We start from the raw sequence: 23,376 nt of genomic DNA, 5'->3' as shown, positions 1-23,376 counted from the left end.
TTTCTGTCTAGATAGAATGTAAGTTCTAGAGGCCAAGGATTTTTGTCTGATTTGCTCACATTTTGTCCTCAGTGCCAAGAACAGTGATTGGCATGTTAGGTGTCCAGCAAAAACCCTTACTGAATGAATCATAGCAGAATCTGTTGCAAACTGCAGCCCTAAATAGGAATAACTTGTATTTAATGTAATTCTCATTCAGAAGGATCCTTACTGTCATAACATTTCTTTGCCATTCCTATTTTAGAGTCAGAGGAAAGAAACTTTAGGATTACCCCACACCCATTCAACGACAAACTTCTAGGTCGTTTAGTTGCAACTGAAATGTCATCAGGATTTGGGCAGTTAAATAAATGTGTGAAGCCCCCAATATAAGCCATTAGGAATGGTGATGTCTGTAATAAATAGGAGAGCTCATATACTACCCTACTTAAAGGCATTTAGATTTGAAAAAGAAATTTACAGCATAGCTCTGTCTTAAGAAAACCTGTCTTCCTGTAGTTTCAAAGGCCCCCTTTGGCTGTCAGTTTGTGGCCCACAGGACCGTGAAGAAATTTTCTAAGTCACATTATTTTTTCTACCTCTTTAAAGCTGTGTACTCAGGCTTGGGTATGTGCCCGACTCCATATCGGACAGGAATACTCAACTGATCATATCTAATTACATTTGCTTCCCAACTAAATTGTGTGTCACCTTCCCCTCTTGTGAGAGAGATGGCCCCTCCTGGGTCCTCAGCACCTGATTATTGCAAACCTAATTGATTTGCGACATTTCATTAATAAAGTTAACTAAAACTAATTATACATATTGAATAAAAGTTTCCTGTGAAATGAATTATTCTATTTAGCTTAAGGGTTCTTAATTGTTAGAATGAACTGCTGAGGAGGACTGCAGAATTACTTTCTCTAGGGATCCTTATATATATATAAAGTCAACCAATACGGATTGATGGATAGTTATACCATAGAAACTAAAAAAAGAAAAAAATAGATTAAACATGAAAGTTAAAGATATCAAAACATCCTCTTAAGAAGATAATCGCAAAATAGGTTACATAGATCTCTTTATTTTAAGATGTCAGATTAGGTTTGTTAACTTTGTCATATATCTTAAGGAAGCTAAGATAAACTTTTAAATTTATTGACATTTATTGTTTTATTCATAGTGTAAGTTTTCCTTTACTTAACTGGTGCATATTGTATTTCTCACTCTTTAATTCAGATGGTCTGTTTTGTCTACCTCCATCCAATCAAATCTAAATTTTAGCAGAAATCCAGGGGCAGCCTACTACTCCCTCAAACCAAGCTGATGCACGGTAGGCCAATACTTCTCACACGGCCATTTCCAACGCTCCCTATTTGTTCAACTGTGTATACATAAAGATGCTCTATGCAAAACGAAGACTAGTACTCATTAATGGTTTAGAGTTGAATAAAATATGGCTGGCCCATCAGTGTTGTATATGTCATACAAGAAGCTGTTGTCCTCAATGACTCGAATTTGCATTGCTTTCACACTGCCAAAGCAGGCTGCATGCATTTCTTGCCTTGCACTGTTAAGGAAGACACTCAGTAGTTTTATCCTCCTGCTCCACAAACTGACTGCACTGGAGGGACCAGGAAGCAGCAAAACACCCATCTGGCGTTCTTCTTTGACCTGGGAGCATCCCTGAGGAGCCAAGGTTCAGGCTCTAGGTCAAGAGAGGGCCTTTACCCACAACCGGGTTTATCTCCAGCGCCTCCGCATGCTTTCCGCCGTGGCCCATGCTGAGGGCAGAAGTTATCCCGGCTTTGCGTGGATGAGAGGAGGAGGAAGACTGCTACTGATTGGATTTTGGACTTGTGGTCTGGCTTTGTTCCTGTTGTCCCAGGGCCCCCTGGGCGAGTCTAGCATTTCTTTAAAATCTGCAAAGGTGCCAAAGACCGAGTTTTAGATAACTGGTTGCCTTCTGCCAGGTCTGCACTGTATTAGATAACTGGTTGCCTTCTGCCAGGTCTGCACTGTATTATTCGGTTTCTGAGATATCCTAGACCTTTCTGGAATTTAAAAAATGACTCTTCTTCGTCTAAATCTTCTTAAGAGGAACAGCTAACTAGCTTAAGGGACAGGATGACAACACTTCCGGTACTAGTCAAAAGTTCTTGCCAGCAAAACAGACCCTCTAAATTTAGAGACTAATTCTCTGAGCTCTTCTAAGCATAAAAATATTAATGGTAATCTAATTTAAATTAGAATCTCCTACATGGTCAATTATGTGCCCACCATATCTAGCTATATTATTCAAGCCTAGGAACAATGTTACTGTAGATAAACTGTGTGAATATTAGGTTATTTGGAGTAAACCTGCTATCTCTAAAGAAAGCTATATTTTTGTCTATTGAAAAAACACCCCACAAATGGCCAACCTTTACTGTGCCTTTTTTCCATTGGTTGGACTCTTGGATTCATATTCAATGATTCCAAACTGGTCCAAACTTCTATTATTTATGCTTTCCCTGAAAAATGACACTATTAAATGTGTAAAGGGAATGTTGGCTGGAGATTTATATGCTTTCTCACAGCTAGTTACATAGCTATTTCAAATCCTCGATGCTTCGATGACTCAAAGACAAATTTGCTTTTAATTTTTTGCCTTGTGTAACACACAACCATTAGTCCAGGAACCAAATGTAATTGAACTACTAGGTATAAGATGATGAGGATTTTTAGGCTGCTTAATTTTAAAATGGCTTATGATGAGGATTTTTAGGCTGGTTAGTTTTAAAACTACAGATGAAATTCAGGCTCCAAGGAGTGGAATTTGTTTGCCCCTTTGTTGGGAAATATTTACATTTCTAAGGGAAACCTCTATCTGTGAAGATGCCTCCCTCTTTGTGCCAGGAAGAAGGGGGGATGGTCTTATCTCTAGAAGCTCTTAATCAATGCCAGAGGCAAGAACTTAAGTTGGTTACTGTCTGGCAACCTCATGTAACTGACCCCCACCCCCCCACACACACAAATCCTCCTTTGTCTTTAGCCGAGGATAAAATTCAAGCGGTGACTTCTGCCATTTACTCAATCCGGTTTGATTCTTATCTAAAAGTTGTGGGACCGCCAAATGGCCAGACCATACGGGCACTGATACCATTTTAACTTTTTTACATATTTTTTGTCTTGTAAAGAGATAACTCGAATACCTATGCCTTAAATTTAGCCTTACTCTCCACCCAACTTTGCAGCAGCAGTCGCTCTGACTGCCCGTGGGTCCTGTCCCCACGCACCAGCTCTGCCTGCCCATGGGTCCTGTCCCCATGCCAGCGGGGGCAGCAGAAGCAGAGGCAGCAGCAGAAGCTCTGACTGCCCATGGCTCCTGTCCCCATGCTACACTATTCTCTAAATAAAAGAGCACTACTGCCAGATCTTAAGAGTCTAAGAAATCTTTCTTTCGACTCCTCGGCTCACCGACCCCGCATCATAAGAGACTGGAGAATAACTGAAACTGATGTTTTAATAATGACGTTTCATATTAGCGGAAAAGTGGTGAATGAGAACTTTAAGAATATACTATAACAGGGGATGACTATATTAGTTAAAAATTAAAGGGGCTGGCCCTGTGGCCGAGTGGTTAAGTTTGCGTGCTCCACTTCGGGGGCCCAGGGTTTCACCGGTTCGGATCCTGGGGGCGGACATGGCACCACTCATCAGGCCACGCTGAGGCAGCGTCCCACATGCCGCAGCCAGAAGGACCTACAACTAGAATATACAACTACATACTGGGGGGATTTGGGGAGAAGAAGAAAAAGAAGAAGAAAAGAAGATTGGCAACAGATGTTAGCTCAGGTACCAATCTTTAAAAAAAAAATTAAAAATAAACATCCATGATACATACAATTTTGGAAATAAAAGTAGAGACTTCTAATATTTTCTTTTTAAAGATTTTATTATTTTTTTCCTTTTTCTCCCCAAAGCCCCCAGTACATAGTTGTATATTCTTTGTTGTGGTTCCTTCTAGTTGTGGAATGTGGGACGCTGCCTCAGCGTGGTTTGATGAGCAGTGCCATGTCCGCGCCCAGGATTCGAACCAACGAAACACTGGGCCGCCTGCAGCGGAGCGTGCGAACTTAACCATTCAGCCATGGGGCCAGCCCCGAGACTTCTAATATTTTGTACATTTCCATAAAAAAAGAGAAAAAAGAATTAAACAGTCTAATATTTTGCTTAGCTCTCCAATTGCTTAAAAAAAATCAGCTTTAGTTAAGTCAATACAATTGAGACATATCTATAGCTGTAGAAAAAATAAAATATTATTGAACATAAACAGTCAAGAAAAAATATTGGTCTTTAAAAATGATCCTACATCTTTTCTAGTTTTGCTTATCTGGAGATGTCAGTGATGCAGAGAAAAAAGCCAACAGCCATATATCAGCTCCATATAACTGTGTGTACCTCTTTTCACAATTTTTAAGAAAACAAGAACCTCTAAATTTAGAAGAGTACATAGAATACTTATTTCCATATATTTTAATATGCAAATAAATAGGAAAAAGGAAAAGGGGCCTGTGAGAATTATACACAAGATGAATTCCAATGTTCTTAGTTGTAGGTTAAGAAATACTTTATAATTTCCACATAAGTTTAAAAGAATATAAACTTTCTTACCAAGTGGCAATGGAAGTCCAATGCATTATTAATAATTTGTTTATAGCAGTACTGTCCAGTAGGACTCTCTCTGATGACAGAAGCTCTATACCCGTGCTGTCCAATACACTAACCACATGTGTCTATTGAGCACTTGAAATATGGGTAGTATAACTGAGGAACTGAATTTTTGATTTCCTTTAATTGTAACTAATTTATATCTAAATTTAAATAACCACATGTGGCAAATAGCCACCATCTTGGACAGTGCAGGTCTATAGATTTTAAGCCACCGAATACGGTCTTTCTTCTTTTAAATGTCCTAATTGGGTTTTCCCCATTTGTCATAAGTAGATTTCAACCTAAATTCTTTTGCTCCTACAAAAACAAGCTCTGAACTGCTGTTTACACATTACTGGTTTAAATCAATGAGAGGTCAGAGTTCTGTCACTGTAAGTTGGTAAAAGGTACATTACAAAGTTCGAGGGTCCTTCTGAAAAAGTTTTTCTCTTTCACTATAGTGCCCACAGGCTGAAATGGGGTCTTGGAGAGTATTTTACAGGAAACCAAAGGCAAAGTCGCCGGTTGTGGCAGAATTGGTATAGCATCAGTTCTTTAACAACAAAAAAAATAACTTCTTAGAATTAAGCATGTTTTGCTTATTCATTTGAAACAAAAGTTTGACAAAGTTTAAAATTTTACAGAATGTTTTCTTCAGTGTTTTGTTATTTGTAAGCAAAATGTCATAGTTATTTCGAAAGTTTTGCTACAAATGTGTGAGTGTTGGTCAGAAACCGAGGGCTTCGAAAATGCAGGACGAGAGTGGCTGGTGCAAGAATCCTTTTCAGCAGGAGCCCCGGGATTCCGTCCTGCTCCTTCTGCGGGGAGGTGGACGGGGTATCGCGGACAAAGAGCTCCTTCTGCTCGGTCCTCTTAGGATGTAAAATAAAATTTCCTGTCTTAGAGTCTTCCTAACTGGGACATTTGTATTAATGCATTTTCTCCAGAGCTGAATTTTTGCTAGAAACACGCACAGCCCAGCTTCCTAAGCTTACCTACACCGCCAAAAAACCCAAAAAAGAACCCTAAATATTTCCAGCCACCGAACTACAGTTTTGTCCCCAAGATTAGAGCAGACCTGGTTTCCTCCCAGCACCGTGGAGCACCGTCCAGCCAGTGTTTCCCACCTGATCAAGCAAAGCATAAAGTCGACTCTAACGTTTGTCCCCTCGCCCACCACCCATCCCATCTCTCTTCCGCTTTGACAAAATGCAGTCACAACTTATGCAGAAGAGGACAAGCTACTCTTTTCATTCTCCCCGGAGGGACTAGGCAGTGTCTTCCCATCAGTTGGGGAAACTGAAGGCTTGTTCTTTGAGCTGACTTTTTGTCAGGAAAAAAAAATCTTGTGAGCTGGGTAAATCCAGGAGGTTTTTAAGAAAAAAATATCCGACAAGCCAATGTGACGGGAGTTGGACCGACAGAGCTGTCCCCATGCCCTTTCAGCCTCTGAGAGTAATGCCTGTGTAAACTCCACAGCACTCACATCTCCCAGGGGCTGCACTCCACGTGGACTGAAGGGTTCCTCTGGCTCCAGTTTCATATGGCCTGTTTCCCTGTATCTTCTTGGAGTACGGGAGACGTTGGTAAGAATGACACTCCGAGACATTTGGGTTTGCAGAGGTGAGCAGGTCAAGTGTCAAGGTTTACGGTCTTTAGATACGTGCTCTGGAAGTAAGTGCTGGGGCATCACAGAGCCCAGTCCATCCCCCACTTGGTGGCTGATGAGAAAGCACAATCATTTCCCTCCCGCCTCTCCAAAGCCCTCCATACACAGAGAGCCGCTCAGAACAATCACCCACGGCCACGCGGCCACGAGGAGATCCTTGATGCCAAAAGTTTGCAAAGCGCTCACGTGATTTATCATCAATGCGTGAATGTCGTGGTAATTGTGACGCTGTTCATATTATAAACTCATGTACATATATATGTTCCTCAGCTGCATATTGGAAGGGATGGGGTAAGACTGGAATTTCGTTCTTTTCTGTTTCCTCTGTTTCTATCACCAGACAATAGTGTGTGTGGCTTCCTGTGCTACCTCCACTGTCGACACATTAGAGGAAACTACTGGCAGATGCAGTGCTGGAGGTGTAAGACATTTACCTGGATGCAGACCCTCTGGGATGGCTTCAGTGACTTAGTCGGATAGACACCCAGCTATTTTAGACCAATTTACCATGCATCAAATCTGGAAAGGAAAAAAGATTAATGTGATTCACCGAATATGGTCTGATTTTTATTTTTTAATCTACAGAGTAAGCATTAACACTACATCTTAGAATGTTTTTGCAGGGAATGAAACCATGTGGTCCACAGCAAGGACGTATTTTCCCTTACCCAGGGTCACGCTGTGCTGAGCGGCTCTCTGGCATGGGGTCTCACCCCTTCCTGCTTGTAGTCAACACCTTCCCCCATAGCCTCACAGACACATGAGAGACGGAGAAAAAGCAGGTCTGGGGGTAAAATAGTGCACTTTTATTCTAAGACACTTCTGTAGATATAACTACTAAATATAAGAAATATCAGATTAGATCTTTGTGAATCTGCAAACTTTGATAAATGATTCTTTTTAATATAGAGCTGATACAGTGTTATTACAGTATAATTAAAATATTGTTTTAAAAGATCTTTCTCTGTTTTTATATCTCATAGAAATAATAATACATGCATGTGGTATAAAGGGCACGTTATGGACGAGTAGAAAATAAAAGTACACGTCTCCAAGCCCCTCTAATTGTCTCTGGATCCACTCCCAAGAGATGCTTCCTACTCACAGTTTATGGATCTTCCCAGGACTTTAAACAATGTATACATGTACATATAGATGTGTACATCCATGTTTTTTCATTTTACTCTTCATACTATTTTCCTCTTTGCTTTCTTTCTTTTTTTTTAACTTAATGATATGGCTAGCAGAACTTTCTACATCAGTATACATAAATGTAACTCATTCCTGTTCATGACCATACAGTATTCTAGTCATTGCACTGATAAATGATAATTTATTTATTAACCAGCCCACTGTTAATGGGCCTTAAAGATTTTTTTTGTTTCCCTTTCTGATTGCTTAAAAAAAATGCCTCATTGGGGCTGGCCCCGTGGCCGAGTGGTTTAGTCCGCGCGCTCCGCTGCCAGCGACCCAGTGTTTCGTTGGTTCGAATCCTGGGCGCGGACATGGCACTGCTCATCAAACCACGCTGAGGCAGCGTCCCACATGCCACAACTAGAAGGACCCACAACGAAGAATATACAACTATGTACCGGGGGGCTTTGGGGAGAAAAAGGAAAAAAAAAAAAATAAAATCTTTAAAAAAAAAAAAAAAAAAAAAAATGCCTCATTGATCATATATATATATATACATTTCTGTACTTATATGAATATCAGTAGAATAAGTTTCAGACATAGTTATTGAAGCAAATTGTTTGTACACTCTAAGTTTTTGAAAGGTACTTACAAAATGTCCTCTATAAGGTTACACCAATTATGATGCCAAAAATCTGACTTTTTTCAAATCTTAAATTTTTTTCTAAGTATGATATGTGGAAAGTATATATCTGTTTTGATTTTCATTTTTTTGGTTATGAATGAGGTTGAGCTTTTCTGTTTTCTTATTTTATGGAGTTAATCATCTACTAGTTTGCCTTCTACCAGTGGCCTTTGCTCATTTTTCAATTGGGTTGTTCACTGTTTCTTATGTTAAAGAGCTAATGTTATGTTAAGGGAACTGACCTTTACACATAACGTGTTGCAAATAGCTTGCTGAGTCCCTGTTTATCTTTAGACTTTACGGTGCTTTTAGCATATAATCATTTTAATTTCTTATGTAGCCAGGTTCATCAATATTTTTCATTATAGGTTTGCAGTTTTTTAAGTAAGAAATTTTTTAAAGCTGAAGAGTTAATCAAGAAGATTGTGTACAGGTTACTTTTTTTTTTAACAACATACGTCAACTTACTAAAGCATTGTTGCACAGGAGAATTTTGGCATTAGAAGGATCTATTTTCACCTCTATTTCTTGGTGGCTTTGCTGATATAGCAAAAGAAGTTTCTCATAACATGATTCTCTTATGAAAATACCACTACTGTCTGAATTCTGGGGACTCTTGTAGGCTCTAGTGAACCTCAGGAAAAAAAATTAGAGACGGGGTCAGATTTGCTAGTATTGTTCTCCAGAGAGTTAACACTAGGTTGTCTAGGATCTGAAATCTAGCGTGGGTTACAAGGAAAGTGAGAGAAATTCCAAGACAAACAAAAAGTACGAAGTATGAAAGTAAGGTTCATTATAGGAAATTTTGAAAGCACATTGAAAAAAAAAGGGAAAGAAAAAAGTCACCTTTGATCTTAGCCTTGATCTTAATAATCCTCAAAAGCTTTTAAGATTTGTTATATAGTTTCCATCGTCTTTCTTATCTGTTCCACAAATATGTAGGCACTTAAAAAATATATCAATGATTTTACTCACAAATCAGTTTTAATATAACTAAATTATTCTCATTAGAACACCAAAGACCCAAGTAAGACCTTAATGGCACCCTGACAAGAATCTGTCAAAACACACATACACACACATACACACTGGGTCCCACTCATGGTTTATGTTTTATACATTGCTTTATTCACTTATGATTACCTTTCCTTGCCATTAAATGTTACTAAATATATATTTATATAAATATATAATGACTATATAATATTGCATCATTTGGCTTAACCTAATGGGAATTTAAAAGAATAGGAATAGATTTGTGTTTCTCTCAAAAATCCATTCTCTTAACCTGGTAGATCAAACCCAGAACACATTCAAGAAATCACTACGTAGGAATCATATCAGATTCTCGTCCATTCCTGATAAAGTGGCAGCAATTAGCTGTGTGAAGGTTAAGAGCTGGGAGACATCAGGGTACAATGTGTTTTATGTGAAGTGACATCATTTGAACGGAAGGAGAGTTAGATTATTAAAGCTGGGTTAATGGAACATTCTTGTTCTAGGGGCATACCACATAGATTCAGAAGTATGTAAAATGCATTTGAATTGGATAACAAGAAGAGTTGGAGTCAAAAAGTCAAGAAAACTATATGTGATGTATAAAGTTTACTAGAAGAAATGCTGTGAGATATTTTTTCAATTTATTTAGAGAAATACCTGGTGCAGATTATATTCAGCCGCAGTCACAAATACTTGGGCTTAGTGAGACCAGCAGGACTCTGAAGGGTCATAAGAGATCGTTGGTGTTTCATAATTTCTTAGCACTAAGAAAGAAACTCTGCCTGCTATGTGTAGATGTCTCCTGGGCACCAATTCCCTTCCGAACCCTGACTACTTGGCATTATGGCTGCCCCAACCTGTAACTTACCAGTTAGATGATATACTGTTAGTGCTGCCTGTGTATCTAAAGGTCTAGATCCAAGTAGCTGGTGAAATTCTGTCTCCCAAGAATGTCCCTTTATTACTGAGAAAATCGTGGCTGCTCCAGTCCTGTTGACACACCTCTCCCCTCTCAAATATTGTCACAAGGAACCCAGACTCACCTTAGCCTTTCGAGCAAGATCAATGGGTCCCTGTCAAAACAAGAGACATTTGGCAGGATCCAACTGACAACTGTCAGAGAATCTACATGCACTGGGAGAAATCGTGCAGGGGCGGAATCACTTGGGGAGTCAATGGCTTAAAATAAGTCACCACTTGCTTGCAGACTGACTGTTAATAACCATATTCAACTACAGTTTTGTAAGCCATTGCTTGTAGATAAACAAGTGTTTATATTGAAAGCTGAAAGAGTAAGATATAATTCGAGTTGGAATGCTGAACAGTTTCTGTATGTAGGGAATGACTTATTCAACAGAGGACTTTTTTTTTCATAGCATCAGAACACCAAAAGGTAAAAACAGTATATTTAAATTAAGTTATGGGAAAAAAATAGAGATATCAAACTCTAAGTTTTAAATAATGAGCTGTCATAGTTTTAGTATTTATTTCCCAAGTAAAGAAGGAATTTCTAGAATTCTTCATGATTGTACTTAAAGGTAAGATGACAGGGAAATATTATTGCTAAAATGGAATAGATCTTGTTTTTTTTCTATGAGGGAAACAGAACTTGATTTCACATTATTACTTGAAATAAATTCTCAAACAATTAGTCAGCCTTAAAAAGCAGGCAGCCTAGTGCAGAGCAGAGAGTGGGGTGGCCGCTCAGAGCACAGGAGTCAGAATTCCTGGGTTTAAATCTTGACGCCACCAGTTAGCACATTGGGGTAAGCTACTTATCGCACTATTGCTCAGTATTCCAACCTATAAAGTGAGGCTAAAGCAGTGACTATTTTATAGAGATGTTAGGAGGAGTAAATAAAACATAGTATTTAAAGGTTGAACATGGTGTGCGTGGCACATTATATGTGCTGCTAGCTTTATTTAAAATGTTAGTTTATTAAAAAGCCAAGAAAATAACCTCCAGGTCATCATTCTGAACAAGGCATAGGTCCTGTGCACTTGGGCTTCTCTAACTTTAATCTCGTTAAAAGGCAGATTCTTATCCTGTGGGTCTGGGTCGGGTCTGAGATTCTGCAATTTTGCCAGCTCCCAGGTGATGTCCAGGCTGCTGGTCTGTGGACCTTGACACCTGCGGTAATTGTGGTGGCTCCTCTTTGAAATACGGTGGTTCTCAGTAGAGGAAGTGGGGAGGGGGCAGAAGGGAAAGTGGAGACAGCCGTGAGATGTACAATGCTCCCCGGGCGACCGTACCACACTTGCCTTACTTGTCCCCTAACACCTTCAGAACCACTGATTAGATACTTCAACCTTTTACCCTTTTTCATTTCTACTTTTCTTCTTCTTTCCTCTACTTTTCCCTTGCCATTTTAGCTCTGGACTAAAACAATTGTATTAATACTTAGTTCCTCAATTAGTAAGACTAATGCATCAATTTTAAATCATTTTATTGTAATAGGATAACACTTAAACGAGATTTAAAAAAGGTTTCTCTCTAACATTTCTCTTCTAAATTATAGGGATCTGGAAATGTATTTAACATTTTCCATAGCTTTAGCCAAAAGCAAACAAACAACAAACAGGCAAGCAAGTGAGCTGTGGAGCATTTAGTGACAGAAGGTGAGGATGAACTGGATGTGGTGCATACCATCAAAGGAATTATAATCCCATGGGGAGGGGAGAGTTGTGGTGGTTATTATGGAAGTGGCTGGAGTCAAACAATGTGATCACAGTAGACATCTAACTGGTCTGAACGGTAGGACAAAGGAGGGTTGTTTTTAAATGGCTTCCCACCCCAGTGGCACTGAGATGATGAGACAGACCCATATGTACATATGTACCAGCTTGACCAACATCTCTCTAGGGCAAAGACCATTTTTGTATTGAGTATGTCCTCAGGGCCTGATATCACTCAAATCCATAGTATTTCCTCTGTATCTTCTACTATTGTTGACACATTTCATAGACATGAGTCCTCATTTTCCAAGGTAGATAAGAAGAGCTTTGATTGATATAAAATGGGAAATATCTAAAGAAAACTTAGAGTGAATTAGCAATCATAAACTCTCTTTAAGAGTGCACAACCCATATCTGTATTCTCCAATAGTTTTAGTCTGAAGTTAACCATTCAAAGTACTTAAATCTATTGATATAAATAAGATTTTAACATCATTTGGAGAAGAACACAGCAGCTTATAAGCATATAAAATAAACAAGAAATCACATAAAAGTTGACCCAAACTGAATGATTATTAATTCTATCATTTAAAATTTTAAGGACATCTAGAATTGGGATTTGAAATATGAAGGCACAGTGAGATTGTGAAAAACAAAACATACCCATTTCTCACCCACTTTCCGAACTTGTACATGTTGGAAAAGTAATGAAACGTGAGACTAGCAACACAATTTAAAGTATTCTTGGGTATAGGAAGGAAACTCTAAGTATAACTGGCAGATTCTAGACGTTATTTCTAGTTAAGACATTTAGACGATGTACCTATTTGGGAACCAAACAAACCAAACCAAACCAAACTCTTCTAAGTTGAAGTATAAGAATAATTTAAAATAAAACAGTCTTACAGCATTTACAGTATATAGTCAATACTCTTGTTAGTATGTAAAATATTTTGAAAGACAATTTTGGTTTTCATATTCAAGGGAATTTTTTCCCCTGTGACCATCTGCTACAAAGAGAAAGAATCAAAATAAGATGGCAAAACTTTTAATATTAATGCAACCACAGCTAATAGCAAGATTCACTTGCCGTTTCTATGACTGTTCTAAATATATACTTTGTTTTCTACTTCCAATGGTCAAATTGATACATCTGGCAAATTTATAGCTCTTCAGATTTTTTTTTTTGCTATGATTGAAATATATTCTAGAGCTTTAACAGGATAAGGGCACTCACTTGCCACATCAGTTGAATATTACCTTAAATCCCTATAGATACTCCTGGGTTTAAGATGGCTTTATATATTAAACCACTGAAAAGGTGATTTTTGGTAGAAAAACTTCGTATCATGAATAAAATAGAAAATTAAAGTCATAGCTACATTTAGGCAGAAAGAAAGAAAATTTACTTTTGCTCATGGGGGTTTTAGTATACTGTTTTAATAAGCACCTGTGTGAAAAGGAACTCAAACCATGTAATCCAATGACTCTAGGCGATTTTGAAAGAGAAACCTTAGAACTACTTTGAAGAAAAATAAGACCACTTTCCAACAGTGATGAGTTTAAAAGCTGATTTGTCCAGTTTGCCAGATAACGTGGGAGGAAAGCATTCCCACACCGGCCTTGGATCCTCTGTCATATTTTATTGCTCTGGCTCCATCTTTGTTTATTGCCACAGTGTGTCTTCAAGACAGCTTTTTAATCTTCACAACACTTGGGTTTACTTCGCACTTCTAAATAAAGTTCTTAACTTGCTCACCTACTGAGGAGACTCTCTGGCATTGCCCAGTCCTCACTGAGGGGAAAAATCTAGGTAAAGCAGTGAGCGTGGGGAGAGGCCCGGGAGCCGGCACTAGGCAGCCGAGATGTGTCAGTGTGACAGGACTCAATCTTGGTCCCTCGAACAAATTCGAAAGCAAAACACAGCATCAGATAGCTGCTTGAAAAGGACACTGTGACAGCACAGATAAAACTATAGGAGACACACATTAAACACTTAAACTATGAGTTTCAAACTCCTTGTTAGCTAAGTATTTTACCTGGGTTTGGGGTAAGTAGCAGATTAAATTTTCTTTCATTATTTTCCCTCTAGCGTAGGGCAAATAATTAGTCATAGTCATCAAAACAACAATAATAAGCAGCAGCAGCAGCAGCAGCAAAAAACCAAAAAATTATATACACACAAATCTTACCTCAAACTACAAAAAAACTCAAAAAGTAAGAAACCTGAACGATCCACAATTTTGCCCTTTTTTGCACACTGAACCAGGGCTGGAGAGAGACAGGAAAGGTCTAAGCTCAGAGCTCTTGAGGTGTGGAGCATTGCTCGAAGCAACAGAGACTGAAAGACACTTTCTGCATCTCAGAGAAGATGAGTCTTCCCTGGCATCAGTGGCGGAAACCACTTTTCTTCTGAGTTGGATGATGGAGCAGTTGATTCAGTTTAAAGCAAAGAAGAGCTGAACCAGAAATCAAGGCCTCATCATGGGCACAAAGAACAAAGAAGTCAGGACAAAAAGCGGGGGACAGAGTATGCAACAGCCTTGACATGGATAATCAGGATAATCAGGAAACTAGCCAAAGTTGAGACCTGGCAACTCGGGGCCACTCCCTGAGCCTTCAGCCAGGTTATCAGAACTGCCAGCCATGACGTGGGGCATGGACACTAGGAGCCAGCATGGGCAAACCTAGTGCTTTCCCAGAGCAGATAATTTACCAGGAGAGGTATTTAGACAGTTTTGAGGACCCCAAACATGGACTAAAAGGGGAATTACTTTAAACTTTTATTTTTCAAACAATAACTGGAAACAAAAGGAACTGAATTTTATCACCGGAGGGAAACTTGAGGTTCAGAGTTCTGAAATGACTCTCCTAATAACGCCCGCTAGTTACGTGGGCGTCTCCCTTCCCAGCCCCCTGCTGGGAAGCAGGGTGGAATCCATCACAGCCCGGGGAGACGTTACCCACGCCCGGCCTTTGCAGTCGGGGAAACACTCCAGCAGGCAAGGGAAGCAGGCTGGTTCTTTACTAGAGGAGACTTCTAAGGGGGATACAACTGATGCTAAAGGGAATAAACGCCTGGGGACCCAGGTCCCTCAGGTGGTAAGTGCCATGTTGGGGATGAGACATCTTCAGGAAGAGATACAAGTTTCTCAACAAAGTTATAAAACAGAACAGCAGCGCCAGATTTCTTACCTCTCTCACTTAAACTTTCTCTTCCCGGAATGACGGTAGAAATAGACCAAGTCCCAAATGCGAGCCCAGAGGAAAGAGGCCACCTAGACTTTCACCCAGAAGAGAGGGCTCCTGAGGACCGCTGATGGGGTTTTGGGCCATTAGCAAGCGCGGATTAGGTAAGGAAGCCTCCGACAGGTTCAAGAGCCAGGTCTCCAGTAGCTACCCAAAGACAACGGGCAGGAGACGCTTTGGGGAAGACGCTGAGGTCTTCCGGAGACCTCAGCGGGCTGGCACTGTGGAGACAGTAGGCTGGACGTTTAAGAGAACTGGAGAATGGGGGCTAGATAGAGAGGTGGAGGGAGTGAGCCAGCAAGAGCTTTTCCTACAATCCTGCCTCAGCTACAATGTGCACTGGCCAAGTCTGTGGGGTTTAGGGTGTGGAGACGCCCGCTTCTCCCCTCCCCAAGTTGATGAATCAAAGGCAGCAGAGAACACCTGAAGGTGGGAGCGTCTGCCCCACGCAGGGGCGGTGTCCGCTGCCGAGGATCCACCGATGTGGTTTCCAGGGAGTGGAGAGGGGGACATGAGCTGGGGCATCGCCTGGGAAGCAGAGCGGGAGGTTGGGGAAATTTTTAACTTCACCTTAGAGCTAGCGCAACTTTTAAACGGACGCCCGGCAGAGTCATACCGGCTTCCCACTCAAGGCACGGTGAAAAGACAAGAGTTAGCTAAAAGCCTCGGGAAGAAAGTTTACTCGGTTGCATCCCATTTCTGCAAATTTCTTGCTTGAACTCGAAAGAGTCTTGTCAAATTAGAATTGAAATTTCCGGGGCACGCGGCAAACGAGCTCAAATTTTTCCCTCCCAAGCCAGACGCCCCTTACCTGATTTGGGGAAGGGCGGCCAGCTCCGGGTGCGCGGCGACCGGAACTGTGCTGGCTCTCTGCTCGTCCCGGGCGCCTCCAGCCCAGCGCCCGAGTTAGGACACCCAGACAGGAAACCGACCCGCCCACGCCGACTCCCCCGCGCGCGGGGCGCTGCGCCCACGTCGGGCCGCGAGCTGGCCGCGCTCGTGCGGGCCTTGGGTGCGCAGCCTCGGCGGCCGGCTGTGCGCCCTCACTCCCGCGGGCCGCTTGGGCTGCGCCCCATCGATCGCCGCCCCGGCCCGGCCAAGCTGCTTGCTGCGCGCGCGCCCAGGCGCTCTGTGGCCCACTGCCTGGGTCCCTGGCTGACAGGCGCTGGAATCGTTCGCGACCAAGCGGCTCCAAATTTATAGCGAGGGGCGTTGCTGCTCCCTGGGTTCCAGGGGCGAGGCTCTGTTTTGCATTCCCTCCTCCTCCGCCCCGCCCCGGGAGACCCTCTCGGCCCAACCCCTCCCTCTCCAGATGCTGACGGAAGCAGGATGATGCCACAATCCTCCCCAGTGTCGCCCATCCGACCTGCGTGCACCTGGTTCGTAACTCCGCATCGAGGAGGGGTCTCGAAATGGAGGAGAGCTGGGGTGACAGGAGAAGCTGTTCACGCGGAGATGAATGTTCCCTACTTTTGTTTTTAAACTTGGAAAACTTTTTAAGGACGAATTGGGGAACTTTTTTCTCTTTCCTATGAGTTAACTCAAACTTTGACAATACTGTCGTGGATCATAGATCCCATAGATTAATTTCAGGGTTACAGAGAGAAAGGGTGGACACGCATTTCCTCCTATTGGACATGCTATCAGAGTTGTATTCTTTTAAGATATAAAAATAGAAAAAGTTAAAAAACTAAATATGGCCAAGTGTTTAAGAAAGAATTAAATTCTTCAGAAATTCTTCCAAAAAAAAGGAGGAGGGATCACTTCCCAGCTCTTGCTATGAAGCCGGTATTGCCCTGAGACCAAAACCAGATAAGACATCAGAAGAAAAGAAAACTCAAAGAAATATTTCCTATGAATATGGATAAAAATCCTCAACAAAATATTAGCAAATCAAATCCAGTAACATATAAAAAGGATAATACACCATAACCAAGTGAGATTTATCGCGGGAATGCAAGATTCGTTTACTGAAAATCATCTGATGTCAAACAGCATGCCAGTAGAATAAAGGATACAACCACAGGATCTTCTTAATAAATCGGAAATTCATTTGACAAAATGCAACCCCCTCTCATGATAAAAACACTCAACGAACTAGGAATAGAAAGAAACTTCCCCAAACCGTGAATCGCATCTGTGAAAAGCTCACTAACATCATACTTAAAGGTGAAAGACAGTGTTTTTGCAGCTAAGATCAGGAGCAAGACAAGGACGTCAGCTCTCTCCATTTCTAGCATTCTAACATTGTGCTGGAAGTTCTAGCCAGGGCACTGGATAAGAAAAAGAAATAAAAGGCATCCAGATTAGAAAGAAAGTAAAACTATTTCTGTGTACAGATGACATGACTGTGTATTTAGAAAATCCTAAGGAATCAATTGAGAAACTATTAGAGCTAATAAGCGAGTTCAGTGAGGTTTCAGGATATAAGATCGATATACAAAATCAGTTTTATTTCTATATCCTAGGAATGAAGAATAAAAAAATGAAATTAAGAAAAAATTGCATTTACCATAGAGCAAAAGAATAAAGTACTTAAGAATAAATTTAACAAAAAGAGTGTAAAACTTGTGCTCTGAAAACCAGGGAACAATGTTGAAAGAAATTAAATTAGACCTAAACAAATGGAACAACATTCCATGTTTGTGGGTTGGAAGACTTAATATTGTTAAAATGGCAATAATCTCCAACTAATATACAGATTGAACACGATCCCTATCAAAATCTCAGCAAGCTGTTGTGGAAGAAATTAACAAGGTGATCCTAAAATTCACATGGAAGTGCAAGGGACCCAGAATAGCCAAAACAATCCCGGAAAAGAAGAACAAAGTTGGAAGACTCTCACTTCCCAATTTCAAAATGTACTACAAAACTATAATAACCAAGACAGTGGGTTACTAGCGTTAAGATAGATAAATAGCTCAATGGAATAGAATTGAGTCTAGAAATTCAATCAGCACATATGGTCAACTGATTTTTGACAAGGGTGCCAAGACAATTCAATGGGGAATGAATAATCTTTTCAACAAATGATACTGGAACAACTGGATATCCATGTGCAAAAGAATGAAATTGGATCCCTTATAATACCATACACAAAAATTAACTCAAAATGGACCATAGATCTAAATGTAAGAGGTAAAATTAGAAAACATAGGAGTAAATCTTTGTGACCTTGGGTTATGCAAAATCTTCTTAGATAAGACACCAAAAGCTTAAGCAACACAAGGAAAATAGATAAATTGGATTTCACCAGTACTAAAAACATCTGTGCTTCGAAGGAGGACATCAAGAAAGTTAAAGACAACCCACAGAATTGCAGAAAATATTTGTAAATCATTCATCTGGTAAGGATATATCCAGGACATATAAAGAACTTTTCCCAACTGATAATAAAAGCACAAATAACCCAATTAAAAAATGGGCAGAGGATCTGAATAGACGTTTCTCCAGAGAAGATGGACAAATGGCCAGTAAGCACATGAAAATACACTCAACATCATTAGTCATCAGGGGAATGCAAATCGAAACCACAGCGAGCTATCACTTCATACCTGTAGGACAGCTATAATCAAAGAATCAGGTGTTAGCAAATGTTGGTGAGGATGTGGAGACACTGGAGCCCTCAGGCGTCATTGGTGGGAATGCAAAATGGTGCTGCCACTTTGGAAAACACTTTTGCAGCTCCTCAAAATCTTAAGCATAGAGTTGCCTTATGGTAACATATTTTTTGAATTCTCACAAAATTAAAAATACCAGCTTTACTACAATGTGATTAAGGATGTAATAAGCTTAGGTTTCTGCAGGAGGACTTGGTGGGAATGCAAGGTGGAGGCAGACGTGGTCCTGGAGCCCTGGATGTGCTAACCCGGCAGGGAGGCGCATGCCCTTCCCCACTCAATTGTCCCTCTGGGGCAGGGTGCCGCCTCATTTCTCTAGATGTGCAGGGTGCTTGGCATGTGGCAAGAATCCCCACAAACCACTGAGATAAGACTGACTTTGACTCCATACAAGCCATGTGTCTTGGAAGAAATGTTTAAGATGGATCTTGAAGGACGGATAGGATTTTTGAACTGGGGACCTAGGAAACAGCGTGTGTAAAAGTATTTTGGCAAAATATTATCATTTGTGTGGGAGAGAGGGTTGCTGGAATTTTCTAGAGTATATAAGTAATAATAAGAGCTATCATTTATTGGATTCTTACCATAAATCAGACATCTAGTAAGCCCTTCATATCTATTAATCTAATTAATTATCACAGAAAACTCATATATAAACAGGTACATTATTATTCCCATTTTACAGATGGGGAAGCTGAGGTACAGAAATTAAACGAGTTGCCCAAGGTTACACAATTCGTAAGGCGCAGAGCCACGATTCTAGGTTGTGTGGCATCAGAGCTTACACATTTGCTCTGCTAAGAGAGAGTAGTGGTAGAAGGATAGGGCTGGCGTGATTGTGGAGTTCAGAAATGAGTAGAGGGGTTTGCATTTAATTTGGTTGTTGAGGAATGACTGAGGCTTTTGAGGAGGGGCGTGATGTGTAGGATGGATCAGAGCATGGAGATGCTAGAAGCAAGGATAACAGTGGACCAGACGAGAAGTAACAAGGATCTACACTACGTAGTATTAGGACTAGAACAATGCCAAGACAGAATAGAGACAACTTATGGAAATAACTGAGGGAGGTGGGTCGGGAAGGAGACGCATTGAGCTGGTCGTGAGAGGCAGCTGGTTTATTTATTTAAGGACCTTTCACAGATGTCCCACTGGCAATTATAATTGGGAGAGAGATGACCTCTTTTGAAGGGCTTTATTTATTCATTTTTTCTTGGAATGCTTGTTATTAGCTCAAATTACTGGAAAAGATATTAATGGTTTCGGGGGCTTTTAAAGATTTGTCTTTATCTTTGAAACTAGGGTTGCCAGGAATTAGATCTAAAAGTTGTGCTGTAGGGGAGAGCACAGCAGGATCAGGGAAATGGCAGCATGGGAGAGATCAAAGGAGACAGTGTGGGTGCAGAAATGAGCCTTGCAAGAAGTTTGGTGGTGAAGAGAGAGAGCCATGGAATCCAACAGAGACCTTGGCCTATATTTAAAATTTAGGAAACCATAGGCAGAGATGGGAGAACAAGAGACAGGGAGAAAGAGAATGGGCAGACAGGAGAGGGGAGGTGTTGGGACTAACACTACAGTCGGAGAGTTACCCCAATGGGGCATGGGGTGGAGCCTTTGCAGATAGTGCTGTGGGCGAAAGATGAAGAGCAAAGGTATAGCGATTGTCGGCCACTTTTTCTAGGGCTCCAGGGACTTTTCTTGCCTTTTCGCATTGATTTTCAAGCCTTATCATGTCCTGTTTTAAATAGACAACACTTTCTTGGATGTGTTATTCCCCCTTCCTACCATGCTTGCCAGCAATCAAGAACTCACACTAGCAATATTTCTTTTTATTTATGTAACACCTTCTTGTGTATATCGTTTTCAGTTCTCTCTCCTAGGTTATTTATTTAGCAAACGTTTCTTGCGCTTTTTGTATTTGGTGCTATCCTAAGGGATGGGGAACAGAGATCAAAGTCACTGGCATTTTCTCCTCTCACAGGAGGGGGTCGAGGGAGGCAGCCATGTTTGCAGGTGGTTCTGTTGCAGCCTGGAAATGCTGGCATGGTCCCAGAATGATTATGGGACCAGAGGGAAGGCTCAGAACAGCCAACCCTCCCGGATAGTGTAAAGCTTGTCCTAGGCATTAATTTACTTGTTTGCTTGGTTTTGAAGTTGGACATTTTGTGACTTGTCTCATAGCATCACAGATATTTGGAACCATTTATCACAAGACCTTTGTAGAAAAGCCAGAAGTGGGTGACAACCAAATTCCAGAGTCTATGAGTGAAATTGGGAAATGCTCCTATGATTATTTTTAAGACTCTTTATATTTTAAAATTTCTTTAGTGCTATAAATCATTGACCATAGTCATGCCTGTACTAAATTCCAACTTGGTTTTAGAAATGATCATAGTTTTGAGGACTGGAAGTTTCTCAGAGGGTCAGCTGTTTAGGGTGAAACCTCTTAAAAGGGTGGGATTTACTCTTAGGGGTATTATATCATCAGAAACAAGCAGATGAGAAGGACAAGTTTCCAAGAAATTGATGGCATCATTATTATTATGATAAATCAGCTGAGTAATGATATGGTTTGAACGCTTCAATTTCTACTACAGTATCACATTGATCCTATGCAAAAGAGTGTGCCTTAGACTTATGACTAGAGACAGAGATTTGAATAGCAGTTTTACTTCTATGTGTACATATACATGCATATGCATAGAGAAAAACTGGATGCATAGGTGAGTCACTAAATGCAGAAGTGATTGTTTCTGAATGTCGTGACTATGGTTATTTTTAAATTATGCTTTCTTTTTACGTTTGTGTATATTTATCCATATTTTATATACCAGTTATATCACTATAAAATAATTAGCAGAATGAACAAGAAGGCAGGGAACTTTGCACAGGGGCTTTTTGGAGAGCAAGGAACATCTATCTGTGTGGACAGTCTTTGCTGACTCTAAACTTGAAGGCCCAGTGGCTTCAACCAGGTGAATGAACCTACACCCGTACTTTAGGGCGTTCCTATGGTGTAGAGGATGCAATTGGCTCGCCCACATTTGGTAGCAGTTCAGTATCTGGTATTTACATGAGAAAGGGTGTTATAAAAATATGTAAATATTCACCAAGTTCAGGTTTGTTTCTAAGTGGAGGTCTATCCTAGCGACCGCAGGCATGCTGAGAGAATAGAACCAGCTTTTGAGATGGATACTCTGGCAGGCATTCACCTAGCCTGCTACTGTGTGTACTTCAGTTTATTGTCTCAGAGAGAACGCTGGGTTAGACTGATCGCTGGTGCATAGTCTTATCCTACACGGACTTCCAAATGAAATCATTGCGTAGCTAGTGGAGATCATAAATTGAAATTCATGCAAATGGTTTCTTACATTACTCAAAATGAAAACAAGAGCATTTTCTATATTTCTCTTATTCTAAAATTTTTCTCAAAGAATATCATTAAGATTTACAAACTTTAAATTTTCACGTCAAGCTTCATTTTGATTCCAATATTTCTCCTGCTTTTAAAATTTTCAGTCATATTCCTAGATTGTGTCAGACATGCCCTTCACATCTCTTCGGCTTGTTATTTCCATTTTTGCCCGTGCCGATCCATTTTTAGGCTACCTTCCAACCTCTGCTGCTTGAAAACTGCCTATCCTCAAAGACTCACATCAAATGCCAGTTTTTAATTTTCCTGCTCACATCTGCCAGAAGTTACCACTTTCTCCTTTGAACTTTATGTACTGTTTTGAAAATATAAAGTAGCATGATTTTATGGGAGGAGATGTGAACTAGGAGTTCAGAGACCTGGAGTCCATTTCCGTTCTCTAAAGAGGTCTCGGTGGAGGCTGACCAAGCCAGCTGACTTCTAGATCTTTCCTTGAAGTAAGGATTTTCCAATATCCTGTTTACCAGTTCTGTTAACTTGGGTATGTTATTTAACCTCCTATGCCTTAGTTTACTCAAAAGTAAAATGTGGTCCAACAGCACCTAATTCAATGTAATGAGGATCGAATGAATTAATACACGTAAAACAAAAGAATAGTGCCTGGTCCATAGTTAGCGTTCAACAAATGTTACCTTTTTTTTCTTAATTAATCCCAATAATTCTAAACATGTGTGTTGTCCAAATATTCAAATACAGTCACTATTCTAAGAACTCCTTTTGATAAGCTAGGGATGCATCTTACTCAATGTACTTTACCAAAATTGATATCCCCACTGCTTGAAGTAGTTTCACAGGAATATAGAGCAAGAGAGAAATATGACAACAAAACAGCGTTGTTGAATGTTCTTGACTGGGGCGGGGTTAGACAGCCTCATTAAATGTAACTGAGTTTTACAATGTTGTGTGCTATGGTGAGGGGCTATGTCTCAGGTGGTTTATTTCAATTGTCTGTAGAGTATACTGTCATGTATATTCTATACTATGTACTGTCATGTATGTAGACTGAGTAAACAACTGCTTTACCCCTCTTATTTTCTACCTTTTACAAATGTAACCTTTTTTTAAAAAAAACAGTTATAAACTTCACAGGTCATTAATCAGACAGGATTTCTACGATCCCTTATCACCTTCAATTATAAGTTGGAAAATGAACATTTGCAAGGTTCTATAACTCGCCAGAGCGCAAGGGTGTTATCCAATAAGCTGGTGAATGTGAGATGATTTGTAGAGGCTTGGAAGA

General features: G+C 40.4%; 1 protein-coding gene across 7 annotated transcripts in view; it reads right to left on the bottom strand.

Annotated features, from left to right (window-relative positions):
- AGTR1 (angiotensin II receptor type 1) overlaps positions 1-16,400 on the bottom strand; it is a 44,738-nt gene extending 28,338 nt beyond the window's left edge. The window contains exons 1-4 of one of the 7 annotated variants that reach the window (XR_011527200.1): positions 15,898-16,400; positions 7,012-7,127; positions 6,778-6,862; positions 3,898-4,132 (exon numbers count right to left, since the gene is read on the bottom strand). The gene's annotated coding sequence lies outside the window, so the exon portion shown is untranslated. Of the gene's footprint in view, positions 1-3,897; positions 4,133-6,777; positions 6,863-7,011; positions 7,128-15,032; positions 15,412-15,897 lie in introns of those variants that run through there. The other 6 variants (XM_070576267.1, XR_542485.2, XR_011527201.1 and 3 more) reach the window with 6 other exon arrangements.
- Positions 16,401-23,376: the final 6,976 nt, after the last annotated feature.

This window comes from Equus przewalskii, chromosome 15 (genome assembly GCF_037783145.1).
Source record: "Equus przewalskii isolate Varuska chromosome 15, EquPr2, whole genome shotgun sequence".
In the NCBI taxonomy this organism is placed as follows: Eukaryota; Metazoa; Chordata; class Mammalia; order Perissodactyla; family Equidae; genus Equus; species Equus przewalskii.
This window is presented reverse-complemented; position numbering and strand designations above follow the sequence as displayed.